Genomic DNA, 27,519 nt, shown 5'->3' with positions numbered 1-27,519 from the left:
GACCTTTTAGCTCTGAGGAAAGGGGTTCTCCCCTGAAACGCGTCAGCCCTAGCCACGGTCACGGATCGAAACAATATCGTGTTATGCCGATGGTGTTGGTTCTTTGCTGCATTGTGATTCAAGGCCTGTTTTTAACACTCCTTTTGTGAGTATTATGATTTGTCTTTACTATTTTAATAAAATCCACCAATCAGTATCACACTAGGTCGGTGCGCCCTCCGTTTTTCCTTTTTTGTTTCCTTTAATTACTCAGTCAAACAACATTGTACCCATCTGAAATTTTTGTCATTTTTTTCCCACACAAATATAGCTTTCTTTTGGTGGTATTTAATCACCTCCTGGGTTTTTTATTTTTTGCGCTATAAAAGAAAAAAGACTGTAAAAATAAAAAATAAATTCTCGTTTCTGTCATATTAGCAGGTTATTTCTCACACACAGCATATGCATGCCACAAATTACACACCAAAACACATTCTGCTATTCCTCCCGAGTATGGCGATACCACATGTGTGAGACTTTTACACGGCGTGGCCACATACAAAGGCCCAACATGCAGGGAACACCATCAGGCATTCTGGAGCACCCAGGCCAATTCTGACATTTCTCTTCTACATGTAAAAATCATCATTTATTTGCTAGAAAATTACATAGAACCTCAAAACATTATGTATGCTTTTTTAGCAAAGACCCTAGAGAATACAATGGGGCCATTTAAAAAAAAACTGTTTTGTGCTTAAAAAAAACAAAACAGTAAAGTTAGCCCAATGTTTTTGCATAATATGAAAGATGAAGTTACGCCGAGTAAATAGATACCCAACATGTCACCCTTCAAAATTGCACACGATCGTGGAATGGCGCCAAACTTCGCTACTTAAAAATCCCCATAGGCGACGTATTGCAAGGTATTGGAGTATTGCAGGGTATTGCGGAGTATTGCAGGGTATTGCGGGGTATTGCGGAGTATTGGTGGTATTGCAGAGTATTGGGGGTATTGCAGAGTATTGGGGGTATTGCAGAGTATTGCGCAGGGATGGATGGCTGGATCTGTGACTGCAATTGTCACAGATCCAGCCCACAGTGCTGCTGCTGCCTCCGCTCTCCCCCCTCTCTTCTCACACTGTACCGATCAGTACAGAGAAGGGAAGGGAGGAACCGGCGTCATTACATGACGCCGGTTTGTTTACATGTGATCGCTCCGTAATTTGACAGAGCGAACACGTGGTAAACGGCCGCGATCAGCGGCAATTTACCGTGATCCGTGATGCGCCGGGTCTTCTAGACCCGGCGCTCACGGATTATTTCGGGAGCGCGCCCAAGGGGGCGCGCAGCAGCAGGATTCTGGGAGGACGTCCCAGGGACGTCCTCCCAGAACAACTCGACCGCGCTGTAGACGTGTTTTGTCTATAGCGCGGTGGGAAAGAGGTTAAAGGATATTATTCATGCAGGAAATGCAATGTATGTTTACATAACAGCTGTGGGAGTAGGGAAACAGAATCATTTGAGTCCACAAGTACATCTTTACAGTATCAAATGAAACAATTCACAACTTGCTCCACTTGATACATTGTATATCTCATAACCTGTCCTTGTAAAAGACAGTACGTGGGACGTACGATATGTACTTTTTCGATCAGAGTGAACAAGCACATGTGCTAGCATAAAAAAAGAACAGATCAATTATACCGTGCCTAGACATTATCTCCAATGTCACAAGAACCCTTTGGGCACAAAGTTTCAAATTATTGATAAGTTCATACCGCATTGGAGAGGGGAATCTAACATTAGGGGAGTCTCCAAACTGGAGACTTTCTGGATATACCAATTAAAGACCTAGTCACCCCACGGAATGAACGTGGATTGGGACATCAATGCTTTTATCAATCAATTCTAATATGCCCAATTGCGTTTATTCCCTGGGGTACCATACATTTTTCTCTATTTTCCTTTATGTTGATATATTTACATAACATTCCACTGTTCTATCACATCTAAATCATTCATCCTCACTATATATTTATTTTATATTTATATTTATCACTAGATGGTGATCTCTGAGATCTATAATGATTATGCATAGTTGTCAATTTTTATTTCTGTTGTTTAACCTGTATTTTTGCATATTTGTCTCTTTCTTTTAATTATCCTTCTTCTTTGCACTGGTCACACTGATGCTGCCTATTATTAATAGGGAAGGAATTACACTGAGCTCAAGTGTGGTGGTGGGTGTTGTGATGACACAATAAGTCGTGTACTATGGGTTCTTCACAATTAAACTGTTCCCTGCCAATCACATTAGCTTGTAGCCATGACGGCTTATGGACTCCACCCCCCCCATACTACGGTCTCAGCCGTGTTATCAGTGGTCAGGTGGAACGCTTACATCACCTGTGATGGTGCTGCGTTGACTGTGTGCATTTTGTACACTCCACAAGCATCATCCATGCTCTAAATCGTTGTTCTCAAAACAAGGTTTGTTATTTTCAGATTGAGGCTTGGTGTTTCTATCCTATCCTCGTCTGACGCTACTCACTATAGCGCACGTTTCCGCACACTGCATCACTATGTTTGGTTATTGAAAGTGAGGCGCACGCCATCTTTCATTTCCGGTCACGGTAATTGTTTTTAGCTAATCTTTTAATAATTTCGTGTGTATATATAGCGCGGTTATAGCAGGCATGAATATACCCCAGTTGAAGTTCTTTTTTATCATTAAATCCTTGTCCTACTCCATGTGAAGGCTTTTTTCTATTCCCTAACATCTTTTCCACACTGTTTGCGGTCTGACCCCTCTGAAATGGTGATCAACTAGCACTTTTGATTCATATACATCGTGGAGATCTAAGGAGTGAGAATCGTCCGCTTCATCCCCCTGACAGTCCTAGAAGGAGTTTGGAGTCCATTTCGGATGATCATAGGAGGATATAGTGACCGCAGCACAGATACTCTTGCCTCTGCCCGTCTGACTCACCACTAATTGGTGGATGAGTCCACAACTTATGGTAAGAGTACCTACCCCTTCCCTAGGTGGTGGAATCACATCCCTGTATCAGTGATACGATTACTGAACTCCGGGAACTATCCTCTTTGTTTTATTGTCTATAAGAAACATCTGGTGGTGTGCCGTCTTATATTGCTGTTGGAAATACTATGCTGTTTTAAATCCATTTTCCTGAACCTCTGGGCTCATCTCGATTGGACTTTTGCTATATCGTGTCAATCACCATATCACTTTGGACTCACTTCCTGTTTGATGTTTTGTGTAGGGATGAGCCGATACCCCCCTGTTCGGTTCGCACCAGAACTTGCAAACACACCAAATGTTTGTGTGAATTTTAGAACCCCGCTAAAGTCTATGGGACTCGAACATTTGAAATCTAAAGTGCTAATTTTAAAGGATAATATGTAAGTTATTGTCCTAAAAAGTGTTTGGGGACCCGGGTCCTGTCCCAGGAAACATGTATCAATGCAAAAAAAAAGTTTTAAAAACGGCCGTTTTTATGGGAGCAGTGAATTTAATAATGCTTAAAGTGAAACAATAAAAGTGAAATATTCCTTTAAATTTCGTACCTAGGGGGGGTGTAAAGTATGCATGTGAAATATCCCATGTTTCCCGTACATAGAACTGTCTCTGCACAAAGTGTCATTTCTGAAAGGAAAAAAAGTATTTTAAAACCGGACTTACGGCTATAATGAATTGTCGGCTCTGGCAATTCAGAGAGAATTCATTCATAAAAAAAAAAAGAAAAGCGTGGGGTCCCCCCAAATTCCATTACCAGGCCCTTTAGGTCTGGCATGGATATTAAGGGTAACCCTGCCGTCAATTTAAAAAAAAAATGACGTGGGGTTCCCCCCAAATATCCATTCCAGACCCTTCAGGTCTGGTGTGGATTTTAAGGGGAACTCCACCCCAAATTTTTTTTTAAAAATGGCGTGGAGTTCCCCCAAAAATTCACACCAGACCCCTTATCCGAGCACGTTAACCTGGCCGGCCGCAGAAAAGAGGGGGGGGACAGAGTGCGGCCCCCCCTCTCCTAAACCGTACCAGGCCACATGCCCTCAACATGGGGAGGATGTCCCCATGTTGATGGGGACAAGGGCCTCATCCCCACAACCCTTGCCCGGTGGTTGTGGGGGTCTGCAGGCAGGGGGCTTATCAGAATCTGGAAGACCCCTTTAACAAAGGGGACCCCCAGATCCTGGCCCCCCTATGTGAATTGGTAATGGGTACATTGTACCCCTACCATTTTACGAAGGAAGTGTAAATAGTTGGAAAAAACACACACCGTAGAAAAAAGTCCTTTATTAAAAAAAAAATCCAGCGGTGGTAATCCACTCGGTCCGGTCTCCCTGCTCCAACGTTGTCTGTATCCAGCGACGGGTGATCTCCGGTCCAGCGATGAGAAGATCCATCCATCCAGAGCGCAGCATCGCCGACCTCCTCTCTCCGCTGGACACAGCCCAGCGAATGATGCGCTGGAACTTTGGCATTTCTTATATAGAGGAGGCGGGGCCACCCGTCACATGACCCTGCCCCCTCTGACGCACCTTCTGCTATGTCACTGGGGAAGCCCAGTCTTCCCCCTTGCGTCAAAGGGGGTGGGGTCACGTGACGGGTGGCCCTGCCTCCCCTATATAAGAAATGTCAAAGCTCCAGCGCGTCATTCGCTGGGCTGTGTCCAGCGGTGAGAGGAGGTCGGCAATGCTGCGCTCTGGATGGATGGATCTTCTCATCGCTGCACCGGAGATCACCCATCGCTGGATACAGACAACGTTGGAGCAGGGAGCTGGGACCGAGTGGATTACCACCGCTGGATTTTTTTTATTTATTTTTTATTAATAAAGGACTTTTTTTTACGGTGTGTGTGTGTGTTTTTTCCAACTATTTACACTTCCTTCGTGAAATGGTAGGGGTACAATGTACCCCATTACCAATTCACATGGGGGGGCAGGATCTGGGGGTCCCCTTTGTTAAAGGGGTCTTCCAGATTCTGATAAGCCCCCCGCCCGCAGACCCCCACAACCACCGGGCAAGGGTTGTGGGGATGAGGCCCTTGTCCCCATCAACATGGGGGCATCCTCCCCATGTTGAGGGCATGTGACCTGGTACGGTTCAGGAGAGGGGGGCCGCACTCTGTCCCCCCCTTTTTTCTGCGGCCGGCCAGGTTAACGTGCTCGGATAAGGGGTCTGGTGTGAATATTTGGGGGGAACTCCACGCCATTTTTTTTTAAAATTTGGGGTGCAGTTCCCCTTAAAATCCACACCAGACCTGAAGGGTCTGGAATGGATATTTGGGGGGAACCCCACGTCATTTTTTTTTAATTGACGGCGGGGTTCCCCTTAATATCCATACCAGACCTGAAGGGCCTGATAATGGATTTTGAGGGGACCCCCACGCTTTTTTTTTTTTTTTTATGAATGAATTCTCTCTGAATTGCCAGAGCCGACAATTCATTATAGCTGCAAGTCCGGTATTAAAATACTTTTTTTCCTTTCAGAAATGACACTTTGTGCAGGGACAGTTCTATGTACAGGAAACACAGGATATTTCACATGCTAACTTTACACCCCCCCCTAGGTACAACATTTAAAGTAATATTACACTTTTATTGTTTCACTTTTAGCATCATTAAATTCACTGCTCCTGAAAAAACGTCCGTTTTTAAAACTTTTTTTTGCATTGATACATGTTTCCTGGGACAGGACCCAGGTCCCCAAACACTTTTTAGGACAGTAAATTGCATATTAGCCTTTACAATTAGCACTTTAGATTTCTCCCATAGAATTTAACAGGGTGTTCCGCGGCTTTTCGAATTTGCCGCGAACACCCCTAATTGTTCGTTGTTCGCCGAACAGGCAATGTTCAAGTCGAACATGAGTTCGACTCGAACTCGAAGCTCATCCCTAGTTTTGTGTGCACATGCTTTTGGGAAATACCATGTTGTTTTAAACCCATTTCTTTGAACCTCTGAGTTCTTCCTGATTGGACTTTTGCTATATTGTGTCACCATATTACTTTGGACTCACTTCCTGTTTGATATACACTTGAGATACACTTCTGTGTTGTCATCATGCTTTGAATGACTTTTCTTAGATGATTTTACACAATATTGGTTTACATACTGCTAGAATTATCATATACTTGTCAGTGACTATTTATGTACTTGATTTGATGTTACATCTACACGTTACATGCTTTCACTTTCATTTGAAAGATATATGGTGCTTTTTTCTCCAGATACACCTCTCCCCCCCGCCCCCACTCTTTTTTCATTACGTCACTTTCCAGCACTGCACATTTCCCTTCACATCCTCATATGATATAATTTAAGTAAATTTAAAGTTGTGCAAATATTGTATTATATTCTGGTATCTGTTAATATATGATATGATGGATGTTCCTACACATGGGAATCAGATTTTTCTTCAATGAGTGATCAGATCCACATTTTTTTTTTCATCCGACATGACCATCCGATATTCAGTGCTGGAAGATGTTCGACTCGAACATCGGGTGTTCGCCCATTCGCCAAACAGCGAACATTGTGGGGCATTTGAAGAAAATTCAAGCGCCGCGGAACTCCCCATAATGCACTGCGAGATTGCAGTGCATTGCTGTATGATGATTGGCCAAACCATGCACCTGACCTGCATGCTTTGGCCAATCCCAGTGCCCTCTGATAAGAGAGCCATAATTGACCAATGGCAGGGTGCCTTTGGCCAATCATGGCTCAGGGGGACTAAGTCCATGCCCCACACTATATAAGGCTGTCTACACGGTGGCCTGTGTAGTGTTGTTGGTGTGGATGGAGAGATAGATTTAGATTAAGCAGGCAGGTTATTCAGTTGGTGGCAGTGTATTTGAGATATACTAGACTGTGTGTGTGTGTGTGTGTGTGTGTGTGTGTGTGTGTGTGTGTGTGTGTGTGTGTGTGTATATACAGTACAGACCAAACGTTTGGACACACCTTCTCATTCAAAGAGTTTTCTTTATTTTCAACACATGTGGAATTATACATAACAAAAAAGTGTGAAACAACTGAAAATATATTTCATATTCTAGGTTCTTCAAAGTAGCCACCTTTTGCTTTGATTACTGCTTGGCACACTCTTGGCATTCTCTTGATGAGCTTCAAGAGGTAGTCACCTGGCGCAGCACCCCATCACTCTCCTTCTTGGTCAAATAGCCCTTCCCCCGCCTGGAGGTGTGTTTGGGGTCATTGTCCTGTTGAAAAATAAATGATGGTCCAGCTAAACGCAAACCGGATGGAATAGCATGCCGCTGAAAGATGCTGTGGTAGCCATGCTGGTTCAGTATGCCTTCAATTTTGAATAAACCCCCAACAGTGTCACCAGCAAAGCACCCCCACACCATCACACCTCCTCCTCCATGCTTCACGGTGGGAACCAGGCATGTAGAGTCCATCCGTTCACCTTTTCTGCGTCGCACAAAGACACGGGGGTTGGAACCAAAGATCTCAAGTTTGGACTCATCAGACCAAAGCACAGATTTCCACTGGTCTAATGTCCATCCCTTGTGTTCTTTAGCCCAAACAAGTCTCTTCTGCTTGTTGCCTTTCTTTAGCAGTGGTTTCCTAGCAGATATTCTACCATGAAGGCCTGATTCACACAGTCTCCTCTTACCAGTTCTAGAGATGTGTCTGCTGCAAAAGGAAGAACCTAGAATATGAAATATATTTTTAGTTGTTTCACACTTTTTTGTTATGTATAATTCCACATGTGTTACACATAGTTTTGATGCCTTCAGTGTGAATCTACAATTTTCATAGTCATGAAAATAAAGAAAACTCTTTGAATGAGAAGGTGTGTCCAAACTTTTGGTCTGTACTGTGTATATATATATATATTGTAACCTGGGGGACAGGTAGCAGGTACAAAATCTCCCTGGGATGAGCAGGCACAGATACCAAGTCCATTGGATAAGTGAAAAACAGTGGGGTGTTTATTGGTGTTATATACAAAGTCTATTTACAGGTGCTATACAGTGTTTCCAAAACAAAAAATAAGAAAAAGAAATGCCAAAAAAAAAAAAACTAACCGTGTCTCGGCACTGAATATACAATATGCAGGCCCTAACTACCAGGCTGAGCAAGCCTACCGCTTGTCAGTTTCCACATAAATGCTTAACAGCTTTTAACCAACCTTGTTGCTCTCACAGACAAGCGTTGTCTGTGTATCCCAGGCAGAGAGAGCAAAGGCTGTCTGCTCAGGTGAGCTTAAATTAGCCTAGGAGAGAGGGCCAAGGCCCAAACTGGATACTGGATCAGAGATCCCTGAACGTATAAGAGAGGAGCCTGGGAGATGTATAAACTAAGAACAGGACTTTTCCCGGCTCTCTCTGGGATGCTTTGCTACATATCCCCCCCTGTTTCAACCCCAGGGTTGGAACACCTGTGGCCCAATAGGAGTGAACCTGGGACAGGGCATCTACATTTGTTTTACAGTAAAGGAATAATCCTGTAGAGCCAAAAACCACTGGTTCACCCGTCTATTAGTCTCTTTCTTTTGGGCCATCCATTTCATGGGAGCATGGTCAGTTATTAACTCAAACTGGCGCCCTAACAAGTAGTACCTGTGCGCGTCCACAGCCCACTTTATGGCTAAACATTCCTTCTCAATGACTGCATACTTTTTTTCATGGTCATTGAGCTTTCTGCTTAGGTACACCACAGGGTGTTCTTCCCTATTGTGTACCTGTGACAATACTGCCCCAATACCTACATCAGACGCATCCGTCTGAACCAAAAAGTCTTTGCAGAAATCGTGGAAGTACAGTACTGGCTGTGCACAAAAAACTTTCTTCAGTACTTGGAAAGATTCTTCCCAGTCTCCCAGTCAGTGCTTTGCACCACTATGTCATCCAGATAGGCTGCTGCATACTGTCGGTGAGGTCTTAGGGTCTTGTCCATGGCCCTCTGAAATGTTGCAGGGGCATTTTGCAACCCAAAAGGCATTTTCTTATACTGAAACTACCCCTTCGTGGTCACACACGCAGTCTTTTCTTTGGTGCTACCAGTCAGGGGTATTTGCAAATAGAGATGGCCTAGCGGTTCCCCGGCGGTCGTTTTGCGGCAAACTTTGCTCATTCGTGGTCCGCCAAACCGGCGGACATCTGGCGATGTTTGCGGCAGTCCGCAATTTTACATGGCAAAGAACTTTGACCTATGACACATCCATCAGGTGGTGCAGGACAGCCAATTGAGACATTTCAGCACATGGACATACCCCCTACCTTATAAATAGAACTGATCTAGCGGCCATCATAGATTCTGCTTTTTGTCAGTGTAGGGAGAGGTTGGTGTTTGGAGCAGGGACAGGCTGTATTCAATCAAATAGCTATCTAAAAGATCCACAAAAGTCCTTTCAAGCACTGGTATAGGTGTACTACTTGCTCTGCATTACATAGATGTGTAATACATTCACATACTTTTTGTCAGTGCAGGGACAGGTTGTCGTTTGGAGCAGGGACAGACTGTAGTGACAAAAATCGTTACCTAACAGGTCCACAAAAGTCCTTTCAAGCACTGGTATAGGTGTACTTCTTGCTCTGCAGTATATAGGTGTAATATACACTTATAATTTACTTTCGAATATAGAAAGCATATTATAGTGGATTTGTATTGTGCAGCATTGTGACTGGCGGTGTATTTGGTTACTGCTGAATTTTTGCCTCTTTTGCTGCGTTACCTCTGCTACACACATTGACAACATTTCCTGAGAAAAAAGTTTCATAACTGGTACAATAAACCAGTGGCCCCCCAAAACAACAGATTTTGTTATATACCTTCTTCCACATACAGTAGTTTCCAGTAGGGGCAGTATAGGATTAGAAATTGATATTGTTAAATGTTGTTTTTCATGTCCAATCAAATTTACAAATAACCCTTGACTTAGGCTTAACAGAAACTATTTAATATCCAGAGCTGACACCTGTGTCAACTTCCTAGACATCTTGGCTAAAACTCAGATATATGGTTGTGAGACTATTTGGATAAGATGATTGACTTAAAGCGGAGGTTCACGCAAAAAAAAAAATGTAACATTACATTCAGCCGAGTTGCCCTAATGACAATCGGCTGTTTTTTTTTATTTTTTCCCCGTACATACCGTATTTTCCGTATTTTGTCCGGGTATGTCTTCTGCGGGACTGGGCATTCCTAATTGATTGACAGACTTCCGACCGTCGCATACTGCGCGTCACAAGTTGCCGAAAGAAGCCGAATGTCGGTGCACAGGCGCCGTATAGAGCCAACTCGCAGTCCGGCTTCTTTCGGCAACTCGTGACGCGCTGTATACGCCGGTCGGAAGCAAGTCGATCAATTAGGAACGCCCAGTCCCTCAGAAGACATACCCGGAAGCGGCGGTGAAAATACGGTATGTACGGGGAATTTTTAAAAAAAAACAGCCGATTGTCATTAGGACAACTCGGCTGAATGTAATGTTAAAAATGTATTTTTGGGTGAACACCCACTTTAACTTCTCGCATACCTTGAAAGTTAAGTCATGGTACAAGAAATATCCTGATTATTCAAAATACAAGGATTATTACACCAGTATAATTTCTATACTCTTAAACTTTTCATATTTGTAACCCTTATTATGATAATATATATGTATTCATGGTTTATGAATATCTAAACAATACATTATGAATATACAGTTATGAATGAAAAATTATTATTAAAATACATAAACCAATATATGTAAAATGATTCACTTAATCATGCATATAATTACTTCAATATAATGTAAATATATTGGGAACTTATGTTAAAGTGGTTGTAGAGGTTTGTTTTTTATTCTCTAAATAGGTTCCTTAGCTCGTGCATTGTTGGTTCCCTTACCTTTTCTTTCCATTTCCCTTCTAAATGTTTTTTTTTTCTTTGTTTGAATTTCTCACTTCCTGTTTCTCCTCAATAAGCTTTCCACCATCATCCGAGCGGTGGAAAGTCAGCCAGAACAGCTTACTGAACAGCTTACTGAGGAGGAACAGGAAGTGAGAAATTCAGACAAATAAAAAAAACATTTAGAAGGGAAATGGAAGGAAAAGGTAAGTGAACAATGCACTAGATTAAAGGAACCAATTTAGAAAATAAAAAACTAACCTTTACAACCCTTTTAAGGCACAGCATTCCTCTTTGGGTGTGTGGAAATCCCCTGCAAGATCCAGGCCCTCATCTCTTTTTTGGCACACAGGGTTAGAGGGTTGAGCCCAAGAAAAAGACATTAGTTACAGTTAACCCCCAGTTTCCCACTGGGGCAGCAATAACCTCTACCTGCCTACATGCAAATGTGCCCAGTGGCCCTATTCATTTCTAGAGATGAGCCACATTCATTGTTCCCTCCAGTCATCTATCAGAATATGGCTCATCCACTGGAAGAGATAGAGCCACTATTTACCTCCATTTCTCTTAGTAGCCCTCCCCTCCTCCAGATCATATCTGCTGCTTTAAATTCACTTCACACTGATTCCTGATTCTTTCTTTCCAATCCTTGTTTACACTTCAGTCTCATGTTCATATCTGATCAAAACAGGGATCAGTGCTTTAACCAGGTGACTTTATTTTACCCAGAATACCCCAGGTGTGTCTGTCTGGCTGATGAAGGATTTACAAAAAACTCTAAAGTCAGACATTTGACAGGAGGTCCTTTATCAGTATTTAGGCCTGTGAATATAAATAATAATAATAATTATACATTTCTCTCATTATTGAACCTCAGAGAACAAAGTATTTTAGATTGATCTGCTAAAATCTGATGATCATTTCTATCTTCTCTTCTAGGATCGGGCACGATGACTTGTCAGATGAAGATGAAATAGACCTGGAAAAGCTAAAATACATCCGACCAGGACTGGATGTTATCATAGATTGATAACAGAGGAAGAATCTCTGCTACAGCTGTGAATGGAGCCGGTGTCTTGTCGAGCTAGTTCCCCTGTCGATATGGTTCCCTGCTTGACTGCGCAGGCGCAGACGAAGCCCACGGAAGCCTCCAAACCTGATCAGCTGTTCTTCAGGTGTACATGGCGCATGCACGGCATCCAGGCTCATTCCTTACCATCCCCTTGGACTTGGAGGATGTTAAAAAAGAGCCAGGAGGCCGAGTGAGCTGTCCGAGCAAAGCAAGGACGTGAGGCCAACTGGCCACTTACAGTGAATTCCACGTCGCCCTGGACCTGTTGCTACAGCTGACAGCTGATTAGGTTATGTGATTTTCATCGGCTCATATGGCGCCTGCGCAGTCAAGGGGGAACCATATCAATAGGAGGAACCATATCAGCAGATCACCGGGACATTTCTCAAGATGATGATAATGAGATATAGATGATTAGAGATCGTATCACCACAGAGTGGTACTGTGGATACGAGAATTTACAGTAGTGTATTTAGGTTTTGTGCTGCCCTCGGCCTGACTAAACTTGCACTTCCCCTAATTTAAATATCACCCACCCCTTGATGTTAAAATTTTGAGTGGGGACACTAGTTCTGAGGGTCTGGGGGGGCGCAATGGATTCCCTTAATTTGCATAGATTTCCTCTCACTTCCTGTTTGACTATGGGGAGGAAGTGAAGGGAAAACTCTGCAATGGGACAGGGATGGTAAAAAATAAACTGACCGGGGCTATAACCCTCCTTAAATAAATGTGTTGATTATAGTTCTACTTTAGGTACAAATTTCTGATAATTTTATGGAGAGGACTAAGAAGATATAACCATGCCAATGGTGCAGCACAAAACATATATCAGTGAGGAAGGTTTATGGTCCAGGTTGATAGGACAACCAAAATTAGAAGCACTGCCTACCCCCACAGTTGCGGAATGCTGGCCGACCGCATGCCAGAAGCAGTGCGGACGCTTTATGGGGCACTAGACTAATTTGCCTCTCTGCCCAGTCCGCCCCAGAAGACTGACGCTAATCTAACAACGCAAGCCAGTGGGTACTCTTTTCGTGCTGCCCACCTGCAAAGTGCTGCCCTAGGCCTGGACCTTGTTTGCCTAGGCCAGGATACAGCATTGGGGTATATAGTGCCATGTCCCGAAAGATTCGATTTTAAGAAATAGGTTTGTGGATGATGGACTTTATACAGTGCCGGCCCAAGACATTGTGCTGCCTAAGACCAAGAATGAAATGCTGCCCCCCCCCCCCCCAGAGAAAAAATCACGCCAACCAAAAGGCCCCCACATTCATTATTTTATATCATGATAACTAAAGGGGACCCGTCATGGCTCTATACATGTATAAAGGAGTATAAAGAGGACCTGTCATGGCTCTATACATGTATAGGAGTATAAAGAGGACCTGTCATGGCTCTATATATGTATATAGGACTATAAAGAGTACTTGACATGGCTCTATACATGTATAAAGGAGTATAACGAGGGCCTGTTATGGCTCTATAGATGTATAAAGAGAACCTGTCATGGCTCTATACATGTATAAAGAAGTCTAAAGAGGACCTGTCATGGCTCTATACATGTATATAGAGGACCTGTCGAGACTCTTTACATGTAAAGGAATATAAAGAGGACCTGCCATGGCTCTATAAATGTATATAGGAGTATAAAGAGGACCCGTCGTGGCTCTATACATGTATAAAGGAGTATAACGAGGGCCTGTCATGGCTCTATAGATGTATAAAGGAGTATAACGAGGACCTGTCATGGCTCTATACATGTATAAAGGAGTATAACGAGGGCCTGTCATGGCTCTATAGATGTATAAAGGAGTATAAAGAGGACCTGTCATGGTTCTATACATGTATAAAGGAGTATAACGAGGGCCTGTCATGGCTCTATAGATGTATAAAGAGGGCCTGTCATGGCTCTATACATGCATATAGGCGTATAAAAGGACCTGCCATGGGCTCTATACATGTATCCAGGAGTATAAAGGGACCTGTGAATTGCCGGCGGCCACAATGTCTTTTGCGCAAACTAATCAATGTACGCTAATTGTGGTTTTTTTTTTTGGTACCAAAAATATGTAGAAGAATACATATTGGCCTAAACTGAAGAAAATAGTTTATTTTGTAAATGTTGGGGATATGTATTATAGCAAAAAGTTAAAAAAATATATATATTTATAGCACAAAAAATAAAAACCGCAGAGGTGATCAAATATCACCAAAAGAAAGCTCTATTTGTGGGAAAAAAAGGACATCAATTTTATTTGGGTAGCGGAGCTGGCGGAACGGGCTGGCGGGCACAGTATGCTGCCCCCCTAAAAGTGCTGCCTGGTACCCATGGTACCACCCGGTCCCATCATAGGGCCGGCCCTGACTTTATAGGCATAACACAGGTATATATAAAAAAATTGATTTATTACAAAAACATACAAGTCAATTGCATTAAAATTCATTAGCTATTCACAAATATGCCTTGAAGCAAAAACAACACACCACCTACATACAGTCGTATGCAAAAGTCTAGGAACCCCTGACAATTTTCAAGATTATCATTTATAAATATTTGGGTGTTTGGATCAGCAATTTCATTTTGATCTATCAAATAACTGAAGGGCACAGTAATATTTCAGTAGTGAAATGAGGATTATTGGATTAACATAAAATGCGCAATATGCATCAAAACAAAATTAGACAGATGCAAAAATTTGGGCACCCTTGTCATTTTGTTGATTTGAATACCTGTAACTACTTAGCACTGATTATTTGGAACACACAATTGGTTTGGTGAGCTTATTAAGCCTTGAACTTCATAGACAGGTGCACACAATCATAAGAAAAGGTATTTAAGGTGGCCAGTTGTTGTTCTCTTTGACTCTCCTCTGAAAAGTGGCAACATGGGGGCCTCAAAACAACTCTCAAATGAAAACAAAGATTTTTCTACATTATGGTTTAGGGGAAGGCTACAAAAAGTTATCGCAGAGATATAAGGGGTCAGTGTCCACTGTTAGGAACATAGTGAGGAAATGGAAGACTACAGGCACAGTTCTTGTTAAGGCCAGAAGTGGCAAGCACATAAAATATTGGAGAGGCAAAGGTAAAGGATGGTGAGAACGGTCAATAACAGCCCACGGACCACCTCCAAAGACCTACAATATCAACTTGCTGCAGATGGTGTCACTGTGCATCTTTCAACAATTCAGTGCACTTTGCACAGGAAGAAGCTGTATGGGAGAATGATGCAAAAGAATCCTTTTCTGCACACAAGCCACAAACCTAGTCGCTTGAGGTATGCAAACGCACATTTGGACAAGCCAGTTTCATTCTGGAATAAGGTGCTGTGGACTGATGAAACAAAGATTGAGTTATTTGGTCATAACAAGGGGCGTTATGCATGGCGCAAAAGAAAACAGCATTCCAAGAAAAACACTTGCTACCCACAGTAACATTTGGTGGAGGACCCATCATACTGTGGGGCTGTGTGGCCAGTGCCGGTACTGGGAATCTGGTTAAAGTTGAGGGTCGCATGGATTCCACACAATATCAGCAGATTCTTGAGAATATAGTTGAGGAATCAGTCACAAAGTTGAAGTTACGCCTGGGCTGGATATTTCAACAAGACAACGACCCAAAACGCTGCTCAAAATCTACTCGGGCATTTATGCCGAGGAACAAGTAAAAGGTTCAGGAATGGCCATCCCAGTCCCCAGACCTGAAAATCATTGAACATCTGTGGGGAGATATGAAGCGGGCTGTCCATGCTCGGCAACCATCAAACCTAACTGAACTGGAGATGTTTTGTAAGGAGGAATGGTCCAAAATACATTCATCCATAATCCAGACATTCGCTACAGGCTCTAGGAAGCGTCTAGAGGCTGTTATTTCTGCTCTACTAAATATTAATGTGATTTTTCTGTTGGGGTGCCCAAATTTATGCACCTGTCTAATTTCGTTTTGATGCATATTGCACATTTTCTGTTAATCCAATAAATCTCATTTCACTACTGAAATATTACTGTGCCCTTCAGTTATTTGATAGATCAAAATGAAATTGCTGATTCAAACACCCAAATATTTATAAATGATAATCATGGAAATTGTTAGGGGTTCCTAAACTTTTGCATACAACTGTATCATATAAGGTAATATACTTAAAATAAGGGACCAATAGATCACTCTCCAAAAGATGATGAGGTAGCATACAAATGAAATAGGAAGTGGGGGTCATTTACTATAGCGCTACGGTGCTAATTACCGATAATCGCTGTAACTAGCGCACTAAAACAGTATTCACTATAGCGCTGGTGAGAAAATACTCCCCAAATCGAATTTACTATAGTTCCCTGAAACTAAATAGCACCCAAATCCTTGATCTGCTAAAAGCTAGAGGGAAATGTTTAAGAGCATGATATAATTGCCTAAATGGTACTGAAATATGCTGTATATTATTTAAAGATAATCTGCTTTTAAACTGTGTAATAAAAGTGATTTCTACACCGAAATATCTTTAAAAGTCTGAGAAGAGATACAACTAGGTGCCAACACAACTGAGCATGCTCGGACCTGCAAATAGCTCTCATTTTATCTCAAGTGTCTTTTTTACCAGGTGCTATAGTAAATACCAAAATTAGCGCTTGGCGAAAATGCGTTTTTGAAAATGAAAATCGGCGCTATTGTAGTCCAATGCAAGTTTCAGCCATTGATTCTAATGGTACAATTGTAACTTCCCCAAATAAATACAATACTTTTAATGTTGAAATTCAATGTATCTTTCTCTGAAATAAATGTTCATTGCAACAATGTTGCTGCTTCTATTTTGTTTTGTTTCCCCCCATCTGTTTTGTTTTTAAAGCGGTCCTCCACCCTAAAGTGGAGTCCCGCTGATCGGAACCCTCCCCCCCTCCGGTGTCACATTTGACACCTTTCAGGGGGGAGGGGGGTGCAGACACCTGTCTAAAGACAGGTATTTGCACCCACTTCCGGCCACACGCTACGGGCGAAAGACGGGCATTCCGTCACATCCCGTCTGTCGCCCGTTGTGTGCTGGGAACACTCGGCTCCCAGCACACAGCGTGTGAGCCAATCGGCGGGCGCAGCGCGACTCGCGCATGCGCCGTAGGGAACCGGGCAGTGAAGCCGCAGCGCTTCACTTCCTGGTTCCCTCACCGTGGATGGAGGGGGGAGCAGCAGGGTGACGAGCGATCGGCTCATCCTCTGCTGCGATCACCGCTGGACTCCAGGACAGGTAAGTGTCCTTATATTAAAAGTCAGCAGCTGCAGTATTTGTAGCTGCTAGCTTTTAATATATTGTTTTAGTGGCACATCCGCTTTAAGAATACTAAAATGTGGAATGTTTTGATGTTTTGGTAAAATATATTTTTCTTTGTCACTTTCACTTGTTACTCTCCATCTCACAACAATCTTTACCCAAACTCACACAGGTGTCTTTACAAAGCACAAACAATGGGCTAGATTCAGGTAGATCAGCGGATCTTTAGATCCGCGTGATCTATCTGATTTAAGATACGTTGCCGCAAGTTTGAGAGGCAAGTGGGTAATTCACAAAACACTTACCTCCAAACTTGCGGCGGCGTCTCGCAAATCCCCCGGCGGAATTCAAATTCCGCGGCTAGGGGGAGTGTACTATTTAAATCAGGCGCGTTCCCTCGCCGATTTAAATGAGCATGCACCGTCCGCGAAATTTCCCGGCGTGCATTGCTCCCACTGATGTCACTAGGACGTCAGTGGTTTCGATGTGAGTGTAACTTGCGACGCGCGGGTTTCTGAATCGGCGTACGCAAACGACGTAAAAAAATTCAAAATCGGCGCAGGAACGCATGCTATACTTAACATTGGCTGCGCCTCATAGAAGCAGGGGTAAGTATACGCCGGGAAAACCGCTACGGAAACGTCGTAACAACACTGCGTCAGGTCCACGTACGTTCGTGAATTCGCGTATCTCGCTGATTTACATATTATTCAGCGTAAATCAGCGGGAACGCTCCCCGTGCCATTTTCAAATTGAAAATAAGATCGGACGGTGTAACACAGTGTAACACTGTCGGATCTTAGCCATATCTATGCGTAACTGATTCTATGAATCAGGCGCTTAGATACGACCAGTGTAAGTCAGAGATACGATGGTGTATCAGGAGATACACCGTCGTATCTCTCTGTGAATCTGGCCCAATACCATTGCTGATGCAAATTTTAAATGAGTCACAATTTTTTGTGCTTTTTATTTATTCCAAATAATCATAATTTGATATGTGTACCAACATCAGAAATCAAAATGTAATTTTCAAAAATTTGAGGATAGTATCACTATTCTACACTCACCCACAAAGAACCACCAAATATCACAGAATAAATCAAAAATGAACAAAGGGGGAGTATAGCCTCATGTAAAGATTATTTAAAAAAATAATAATAACGTACCATCATCCCAGTTAAGGTATAGAATAAGGGAGAGGGGGGGCAAGGGAATAGTAGCTGAGGCTAAACCTGAAGCTACCCACTCAGTTGGTTTGGGGGGACTATCTCGGTACTTGATGAAATGCAATAAACATAATGGTATAAAAAGTTTATTAATAAATAAAAACATAAACTGTTTATGTTTTCATTTATTAATAAACTTTTTATACCATTATGTTTATTTATTGCATTTCATCAAGTACCGAGATAGTCCCCCCAAACCAACTGAGTGGGTAGCTTCAGGTTTAGCCTCAGCTACTATTCCCTTGCCCCCCCTCTCCCTTATTCTATACAGAATAAATCAAGAAGAATAACTCTTAAGTAATGTAATTCCACCACCTGTATGTCCAAAGAAATGCAGTATTTATATGTACTTATGTGCAGGCGGTTCTCACATGTGGCAGCTCCGTGACTTAAAGGTTAGAACCTCTGCTTAGCATCCCTGAGCATCTGGGTTAGAATCCCAAGCATGCCGCTTCATGTAGGGAAGTTGTCTCATCTCCCAGGTCCTAAAACTATGTCTAAATGTAGTATTTATTTGTAGGAGGATTCCACCACCATTGTAAATCCTGCCAGATACACTATCTAGCCAAAAGTATTGGGGCGCCTGCCTTTACACACACATGAACTTTAATGGCAGCCCAGTCTTAGTCAGTAGGGTTACATTTTTATTTGGCCCCTCCCTTTGCAGCTAGAACAGCTTCTGGGAAGGCTAGGAAGCCTGTCCACAAGGTCTAGTGTGTCTATGGGAATGTTTGAAGATTCTTCCAAAAGTGCATTTGTGAGGCAAGGCACTGATGTTGGATGAGAAGACCTGGCTCGCAGTCCCTACTCTAATTCAGCCAAAAGGTGTTCTATCGGGTTGAGGTCAGGACTCTGTGCAGGCCAGTCAAGTTCCTCTACCCCAATACTCACTCATCCATGTGTTTATGGACCTTTCTTTGTGCACTGGTGTGCAGCCTTGTTGGAACAGGAAGGGGCCGTCCCCAAACTGTTCCCACAAAGTGGGAAGCATGAAATTGTCCAAAATGTCTGGGTATGCTGACGCCTTAAGAGTTCCCTTCACTGGAACTAAGGGGCCAAGCCCAACCCCTGAGGGGCCAAGCCCAACCCCTGAAAAACAACCCCCCACACCATAATCCCCCCTCCACCAAATGATTTGGACCAGTGCACAAAGCAAGGTCCATAAAGACTGGATGAGTGAGTTTGGGGTGGAGGAACATGACTGGCCTGCACAGTGTCCTGACCTCAACACAACAGAACACCTCAGGGATGAATTAGAGCGGAGACAGTAAGGCCCCATACTCACGACCAAACATGTCTGCTGAAACTGGCCCGCAGGCCAGTTTCAGCAGACATGTTTGGTCGTGTGTGGGCGCGAGCGGGCCGAATTCCAGCAAACATTTGCCCGCCGGGCCTTTTCCCAGCAGACAAATATTCCTGGACTTGTTTTAAAACAGCCCGCTGGAATTCAGCCCGCTCGGACATGTACGGTCGTCAGTACAGACCTACCGTACATGTCCAGGCGCCCGCCGTCCCTCGCATGCGTCGAATGACTTCGACGCATGCGTGGAAGCATTTTAAAGGCGGGCCGCCCACGTCGCCGCGTCATTGTCGCGGCGACACCGCGTCATCGACGCGGCGACACCGCGGACACGCCCCGCGTATTGTTTACGCGCGGACTTCTGTACGATGGTGTGTACAACCATCGTACAGAAGCCCTCTGGCAGACATGTATGGTGAAAACGGTCCGACGGACCGCTTTCACCATACATGTTTGTCCGTGTGTACCCGGCCTAAGCCAGGCCTTCTCGTCCAACATCAGTGCCTGACCTCACAAATGTGCTTGGAAGAATGGTCAAACATTCCCATAGACACCCTCCTAAACCTTGTGGACAGCCTTCCCAGAAGAGTTGAAGCTGTTGTAGCAGCAAAGGGTGGGCCAAATTAATTTTGAACCCTACGGACTAAGACTGGGATGCCATCACAGTTCATGTGCATTTAAAGACAGGTGCCCCAATACTTAGACCAATATATTGTATATTGCTTGTGACACTGAGTATAGCTATGGACTTAGGGCTGGTTCACACCACAGAGATGCAGAGAACATGTGTGAGGCTGAGTGGGTAGCAATTCTGTCTAGCAGCGCTGGGGTTGCTGGTTCAATTCCCCAACATGCTAATGCTTGTGTTGAAGTATATGTTCTCCCTGTGTGTGTTTTTTACCAAAATCCAAAGACATGCTGGCATGTTTTTTGTCTCCTGACAAAATAGTCTCTAATGTAAGAAAGTAATGCCGTGTACACACGATCGTTTTTCGGCATGAAAAAAAAACGACGTTTAAAAAAAAAGTCATTTAAAATGATGGTGTGTGGGCTTCACATCGTTTTTCATCTTCTGAAAAACGACAACAAAAAAAAAAATTCGAGCATGCTGCATTTTTTCACATCGTTTTAAAAAATTTAGTTTTTCGGGTAGTAAAAAATGATCGTGTGTGGGCTAAAACGACGTTTTAAACCCACACATGCTCAGAAGCAATTTATGAGACGGGATCGCTCGTTCTGGTAAAACTACCGTTCATAATGGAGTAAGCACATTCATCACGCTGTAACAGACAGAAAAGAGCGAATCGTCTTTTACTAACACGGAATCAGCTAAAGCAGCCCAAAGGCGAATAGAACTTCCCCTTTAGAGTGCCGCCGTACGTGTTGTATGTCACCGCGCTTTGTTCATCATTTTTAAAAACCGATGATGTGTGGGCAACATTGTTTTTAATGATGAAGTTGGAAAAATTTCGTTTTTTGGACATGCTAAAAAACGATCGTGTGTACGCGGCATTAGTTTTGGACTTTAGATTGGAAGCTCATTCCAGCCAGGGCCTGATGTTAATGTTTGATAGCACAGGGACTTGGATATTTAAAATTGTAGCGTTTACACTGCACAGGTACATAGGGTTGCCACCTTTTTGTCAAGCCAAACACTTTTGCGGCGCACGGCAATTTTTTTGTAGTACACGCTATAGGAATGTAAAATACCTGGGACACCTTTTGGTTTACCCAAAGAGAGTAATAATGAGGTGTGCTATGGTGAACAGTGGCTGTGGTCAAATTGCATTGCATTGCAACAGGTGGGGGGACTTAAAGGGACTTGGTTAAATAAAACAAAAGCATTCGTGTACCCATAAAATATGATTTGATTAATAAAAGTAATGTCAGTAAAAATATGAAAATAGCCTAGCTTAAAAGTGGACACTGTCAGCCAGTAGGGCAGTGGACGGTGTCAGTAGAGCAGTGGATGGTGTCAGTAGGGCAGTGGATGGTGTCAGTAGGGCAGTGGACGGTGTCAGTAGAGCAGTGGATGGTGTCAGTAGGGCAGTGGATGGTGTCAGTAGGGCAGTGGACGGTGTCAGTAGAGCAGTGGATGGTGTCAGTAGGGCAGTGGATGGTGTCAGTAGGGCAGTGGACGGTGTCAGTAGGGCAGTGGGCGGTGTCAGTAGGGCAGTGGGCGGTGTCAGTAGAGCAGTGGATGGTGTCAGTAGGGCAGTGGACGGTGTCAGTAGGGCAGGGGACGTTGTCAGTAGGGCAGGGGACGGTGTCAGTAGGGCAGTGGACGGTGTCAGTAGAGCAGTGGACGGTGTCAGTAGGGCAGTGGACGGTGTCAGTAGGGCAGTGGACGGTGTCAGTAGGGCAGGGGACGGTGTCAGTAGGCCAGTGGACGGTGTCAGTAGGGCAGTGGATGGTGTCAGTGGGGCAGTGGATGGTGTCAGTAGGGCAGTGGATGGTGTCAGTGGGGCAGTGGATGGTGTCAGTAGGGCAGTGGATGGTGTCAGTGGGGCAGTGGACGGTGTCAGTAGAGCAGTGGACGGTGTCAGTAGGGCAGTGGACGGTGTCAGTAGGGCAGTGGACGGTGTCAGTAGGGCAGAGGACGGTGTCAGTAGGGCAGTGGACAGTGTCAGTAGGAAGGACGGACGTCGCAAGGACATCATTATTTTCAACGTGAACGTAAATGGCGGCCAGCCCCATTCACGGACGACTTACGCAATCGACATAAAATTTTTAAAATTAGACGCGGGAACGACGGCCAAACTTAACATTGAGTACGCCACCATATAGCAGCTTTAACTATACGCCGGGAAAAAGCCCAACGGAAACGACGAAAAAAAATGCGACGGCCGGTCGTACGTTCGTGGATCGTCGGAAATAGCTAATTTGCATACTCAACGTAGATTACGATGGGAACGCCACCTAGCGGACGCCGAAAAATTGCGTCTAAGACCCGACGGCGTACGAAGACGTACGCCTGTCGGATCTAACACAGATGCCGTCGTATCTTGTTTTGTGGATACCAAAACAAAGATACAACGCACAAAATTTGAAATTACGCGGCTTATCAAGAGATACGCCGCGTAATTTCTTTGAGGATCTGCCCCTGTATATGTATATAGCGTTCTGTTTTTTGGAAAGAGGTGGGTTGGAAATGGCAGAACACTGTTTTGATCAGAGCAGATGGGAGAACAAGGATGCCAAGTTCAAAATTGCCCTAGTTCTCAGGTGCAAGCCACAGCCCAGTAGTAAAACCCCTTCACACAACCCCCCCCCCCCCATAATATAAATAGTTGGCAGGATGCCAAATAGGTATATGTCATAACAGGAAGTTTATTTTGAAAAAACTGATTCTTGCACATTCACAGCCACATACAGTATTAGGGTATCTCCGTGCAAAATATTGCCATTTGGCATTTTGCCAAAAAACACGAAGGGTTTTGCAAACATTGCACCTTAAAGGAACATAACACTTTAAATGCTTATTAAGCCTAATCTGTGTATTAGTGAGCAATTTTAGTGATGCTGACACCCTTTTCTGAGGCATAGTCAAAAATGTATAGTTTAAAAAAAAAAGTTCTAGAATAGGGGATACTGAATATCACCCTAGAACACCTCTATAAACCCTGTAGCCGCTTTATATAGGACTTGAGGGAAAACAGTTACCAGTTATACTTGGAGCACCAGTTTTTACCTGATGTGCCATGCCACAGCCACACCATCTAATGCTACCCACTTCACTTCATAGTGATTGGTTTAGCAAATATGTTTTTGCGTCGTGGTGGACGAGGAGAGGGCATCCCCTTGTGGACTAGCCAATCTTTTGGAAATGTTTCCTTCACGGCTGATGACTAACCTTTTAGATAATATCCTCAGGGTTATGTACCTTTGTTGTCTACACAATTATGCTCCAGAGTCCAGACCACATTGCAAGCCCACCTGTGAGACCATACCTACACATAGATCGGCCCTGCTACAGTATATAGTTACTCTTTGGAGGCCAGTTAAAAGGACGGGTGGAGTTTGCACCCAGAAGGACACTCTGTATTCAGAGTCGTTGGTTCCTTTACTCGGGGGCGGTGGATATATTTATATATGGAGACAGAGGGTTTTTTGGTTTCATTTTAAGAGCCAGAAGTTGTTTTACTTCGGCAGGTAAATCAATCAAGTAATAAGTTAGATTGATTGGCTGCTTTCCAGGTTCTTGCTGAGGTAGCCATCCTAGCATTTAAGACTCAAATATGGAAGCATACCAGGCGGCTAAGGATGCTGCATTACAGCCCCGGACACTTGATGGTTCTGTGCAACTCACAGATTCCACCTAGTTCTGGCCCAGTATAGCTGGGAAAAATAATTCAACTTTAAGGACCCCAGAACGAGAAGAACAAGTGGTCCACAGGGGGCATATTTTTAATCAATGTGATCTTTTATGTCTGCCAGCCACTCTGATCCTCCCCCCGACTAGGATTCTGACCCCTCCACAGCCCCGCAGCCTGACACCTGGAACGTGTCTTCAGTCACAAGCAGTTATGGCTGCCTTAGTAAATGAACATGGGATAGACACATGTTCACCACAGTTGGTTTTTATAAAATACCACTTCTTGTTTTACCTGTTACCAAGGTGTCACCAAATGCTGAACCTCCCTTCCAGAAATATAAAAGATATATCCGGGTGCCCAAGTAAAGGTATCTGAAAAGTGCTGTGGTTGTAGCACCAAGACCTGGCCTCCTCGCTATGTTTGTATGCAGGGGACAATTGTAAGGTTATGACAGGTGTCCTCGCCAAAAAAACTTGGTTGAGAACTTTGCCCTCTGGGGTATTTTTTCCCCAAGGGTGGTCCCAGTTCAGGTTCAAGGTATGCCTCCTGAGCGATGGTAGTAGGGGATGGCAACATCATTTACCCTGGGCAGAGCAACTACAATGGTACTTAAAATATTCACACCTGTCTGCTCAAAGTTTGGGCGGATATGGAGTTATTCCAAAGGCTAGGATTTTAATACCCTTTTTTGGGATTAAATAGGAGAACAGGATGAGGTAGTGTCACAGCATGACTGTATACACATTGCTCAACGGGACACTTTTCCCAGGTCATTTATGACTTCCACTGTTTTATCTGATGTACACAAGGGTTTTGTAGATTCTGCTGTTATTAGAGTACATTTGCAGAGTCAGCTACTAGAGCAGCCAGCACATACCAAAATGCCAGTACTAACACTATAGCACAATAGCACTGCTAGATCATTCATTATTAGATCTCCAGACACATGCCACAGAGAAAGATTTAAAGGTTTGCGAGGGATGACTCGGAAAAGACCATAAATGGACTTTTCCTCGAAGAGGGGAAGACAGGACATGATGCATCCCCGCAGCTAGTGCATCTTTGTTTATGGCCCAATACCATGGGGTAGGTCATAGAGGATGGCAGAACACATTTTACTGAAGGATTTATTTGTCGCTAACCTACCCAAGCTTGTTAAAAAAACATAACTGTTAAAAGTATATGTGTCACTGTGCATCACATGTATCAGGAATAATCCAAACATACCACACAAGGTGAAACATGAACACCTCCCGTATCCTACTACACCTTTCACTCATCTGCAAATAGATTTCACCCACATGCCAAAGAAAGGGACAGAGCAAGAATACCTTTTGGTCATCGTGGATGTATTCTCACGATGGGTGGAAGCATTCAAAACCACTAGAGAAGACACACAGACAGTAGTGCGCATACTCACCCAGGGAATCATCCCTAGGTGGGGATGTCCATTGCAAATAGGAGAGCCACGCAAAGGAACTTTAAAAGATTGGCTAGTACAGGGCTCAAAATTTCAAGTCTTGAGCCACTAGCCAGGCCTCAAGGGTTACTAGCCACTAGTTGTCCCACCCAACCCCTACACCGCCCCTAATGCCGCATACACACCATCACTTTATGTGATGAAAAAAAATTACGTTTTTAAAAACGTCACTTTAAATGGCCGTGTGTGGGGGAAAACTTAGTTTTATGTCTTGTGAAAAACGACAAAAAAAAATTGAAGCATGCTTCAATTTTATGTGTCGTTTTTCAAAACGTCATTTTTTACTTCACAGAAATTGACCGTGTGTAGCAAAAAACGTTGTTTAAAAGATGTTTTTTCACCCGCGCATGCCCAGAAGCTACTTATGAAGCGAGCTTCAATGGAAAAACGTGGTGAACGTAACCTCGCTTTGCTAGAACATTGTGAGAAAAACGATGGTGTGTAGGCAACTTCATCTTTGAAAATTGAAGTTTCAAAAACGTCATTTTTTACTTCACAGAAAATGTCGTTTTTTTTCATCACATAAAGTGATGGTGTGTATGCGGCATAATTCCCCCTCATAAATTATCTTGTAAAATGTTTTAAGCACAATTAAGTTGCAAAAATAAATATTAACAACTTTATCAGTTGCCCTCAGCACATCCTCACCTGTGCCCACCATTGCGGCCTCACCGTGCCCACCATTGCGGCCTCACCATGCCCCCATTGCCGACTCACCGCGCCCCCATTGCCGACTCACCGTGCCCCCATTGCCGATTCACCGTGCCCCCATTGCCGACTCACCGTGCCCCCATTGCCGACTCCCCCATTATCCCAGGTCAGTGAGGACCCCCTGAGTGGATTTCCCAATGAATGGGACCCTTGTGTGTGTTTATGGTGGGTAATGATGAGGCCAAGCCTAAGGAGATTAGACAAATCTTTCCCAGACTGAACAAAGTGCAGCTTTCCTGCAGAACTCACCCTCCACATCCCATGTATGGGGGCAGACTTCGGGGGGCGCTCCTCTCTGAGTCCTGAGTGTCAGACACAACCTGCTCTGAATCTGACAGTCGGACCATTCATGCCGGCAGATCCTTCTTAGAGGAGGAGATTAGAGGGAGAGGAGGGTGACACTGGGAGAGGAGGGTGACACTGGGAGAGGAAGGTGACACTGGGAGTGGAGGGTGACACCGCTCTGCAGGGAGGAGACATACAGCTATACACACAGGGGACTACAAGTACCAGGGGGGCTGCTGATTGGTGGCTGCACTTCTATTGTATTTCTCTGATATTCTGATCGCCCTGATGGCAGAGAGCATAAAGAAAGAGGAGAGCTGTAGGATCGCAGAGCGGTAAAGCCCGCTCTTACAACTTGCATTGAAATTTCCTCTGCTCTGCCGACAGCCCCGCCTCCTCCTGACCCCGCGATAAACACATCTCAGCATTGGACTCGCATTCTGTCTATCACAGACGCGGGGTCAGGAGGAGGCGGGGCTGTCGGCAGAGCGGAGGAAATTTCAATGCAAGTTGTAAGAGCGGGCTTTACCGCTCTGCGATCCTACAGCTCTCCTCTTTCTTTATGCCATCAGGGCGATCACTGCGAGAACAGCTTGCGATTAACCCTGATCGCCAGCGGTGCTCGCCCCCCCACTCCCAGGCAGCCCAGCTCCTCGCCAGACCTAATTTTCCACTCGCAAAATGCTAATAGGCGAGTGGAAAATTTGAGGTCTGGGCTAGTACATTTACCCTTGATACTATACCAAATCAGAAACACCCCTAGTTCAGGAAATGGACTTTCTCCTTATGAAATTTTAATGGGTAGGCCAGTACAAAATAGGAAATGGTTTATGGAAAATGAAGATCACCAAGTGGATCCTAACCTTTACTCCCTACAGGAAGAGTATGTGAGAAATCTGGTAAGTACACTTAGCGAAAAATTATGAAGCAATGGCTGTCACCTTTACTCCTCTTTCCACAGATCCGATCCACCGGGATATACCGAGAGACCAATTCCTAAAAAAAT

At 44.0% G+C, this 27,519-nt stretch overlaps 1 protein-coding gene across 1 annotated transcript in view; it reads left to right on the top strand.

Annotated features, from left to right (window-relative positions):
- LOC120920162 (NACHT, LRR and PYD domains-containing protein 12-like) overlaps positions 1 to 27,519 on the top strand; it is a 487,778-nt gene that overhangs the window by 308,452 nt on the left and 151,807 nt on the right. The gene's annotated exons all lie outside the window — the stretch shown is intronic.

The sequence above is a fragment of the Rana temporaria genome, chromosome 13 (assembly GCF_905171775.1).
Source record: "Rana temporaria chromosome 13, aRanTem1.1, whole genome shotgun sequence".
Classification (NCBI taxonomy): Eukaryota; Metazoa; Chordata; class Amphibia; order Anura; family Ranidae; genus Rana; species Rana temporaria.
Note: the sequence above shows the minus strand (reverse complement) of the source record. Positions and strands in the feature narration are given on the sequence as shown.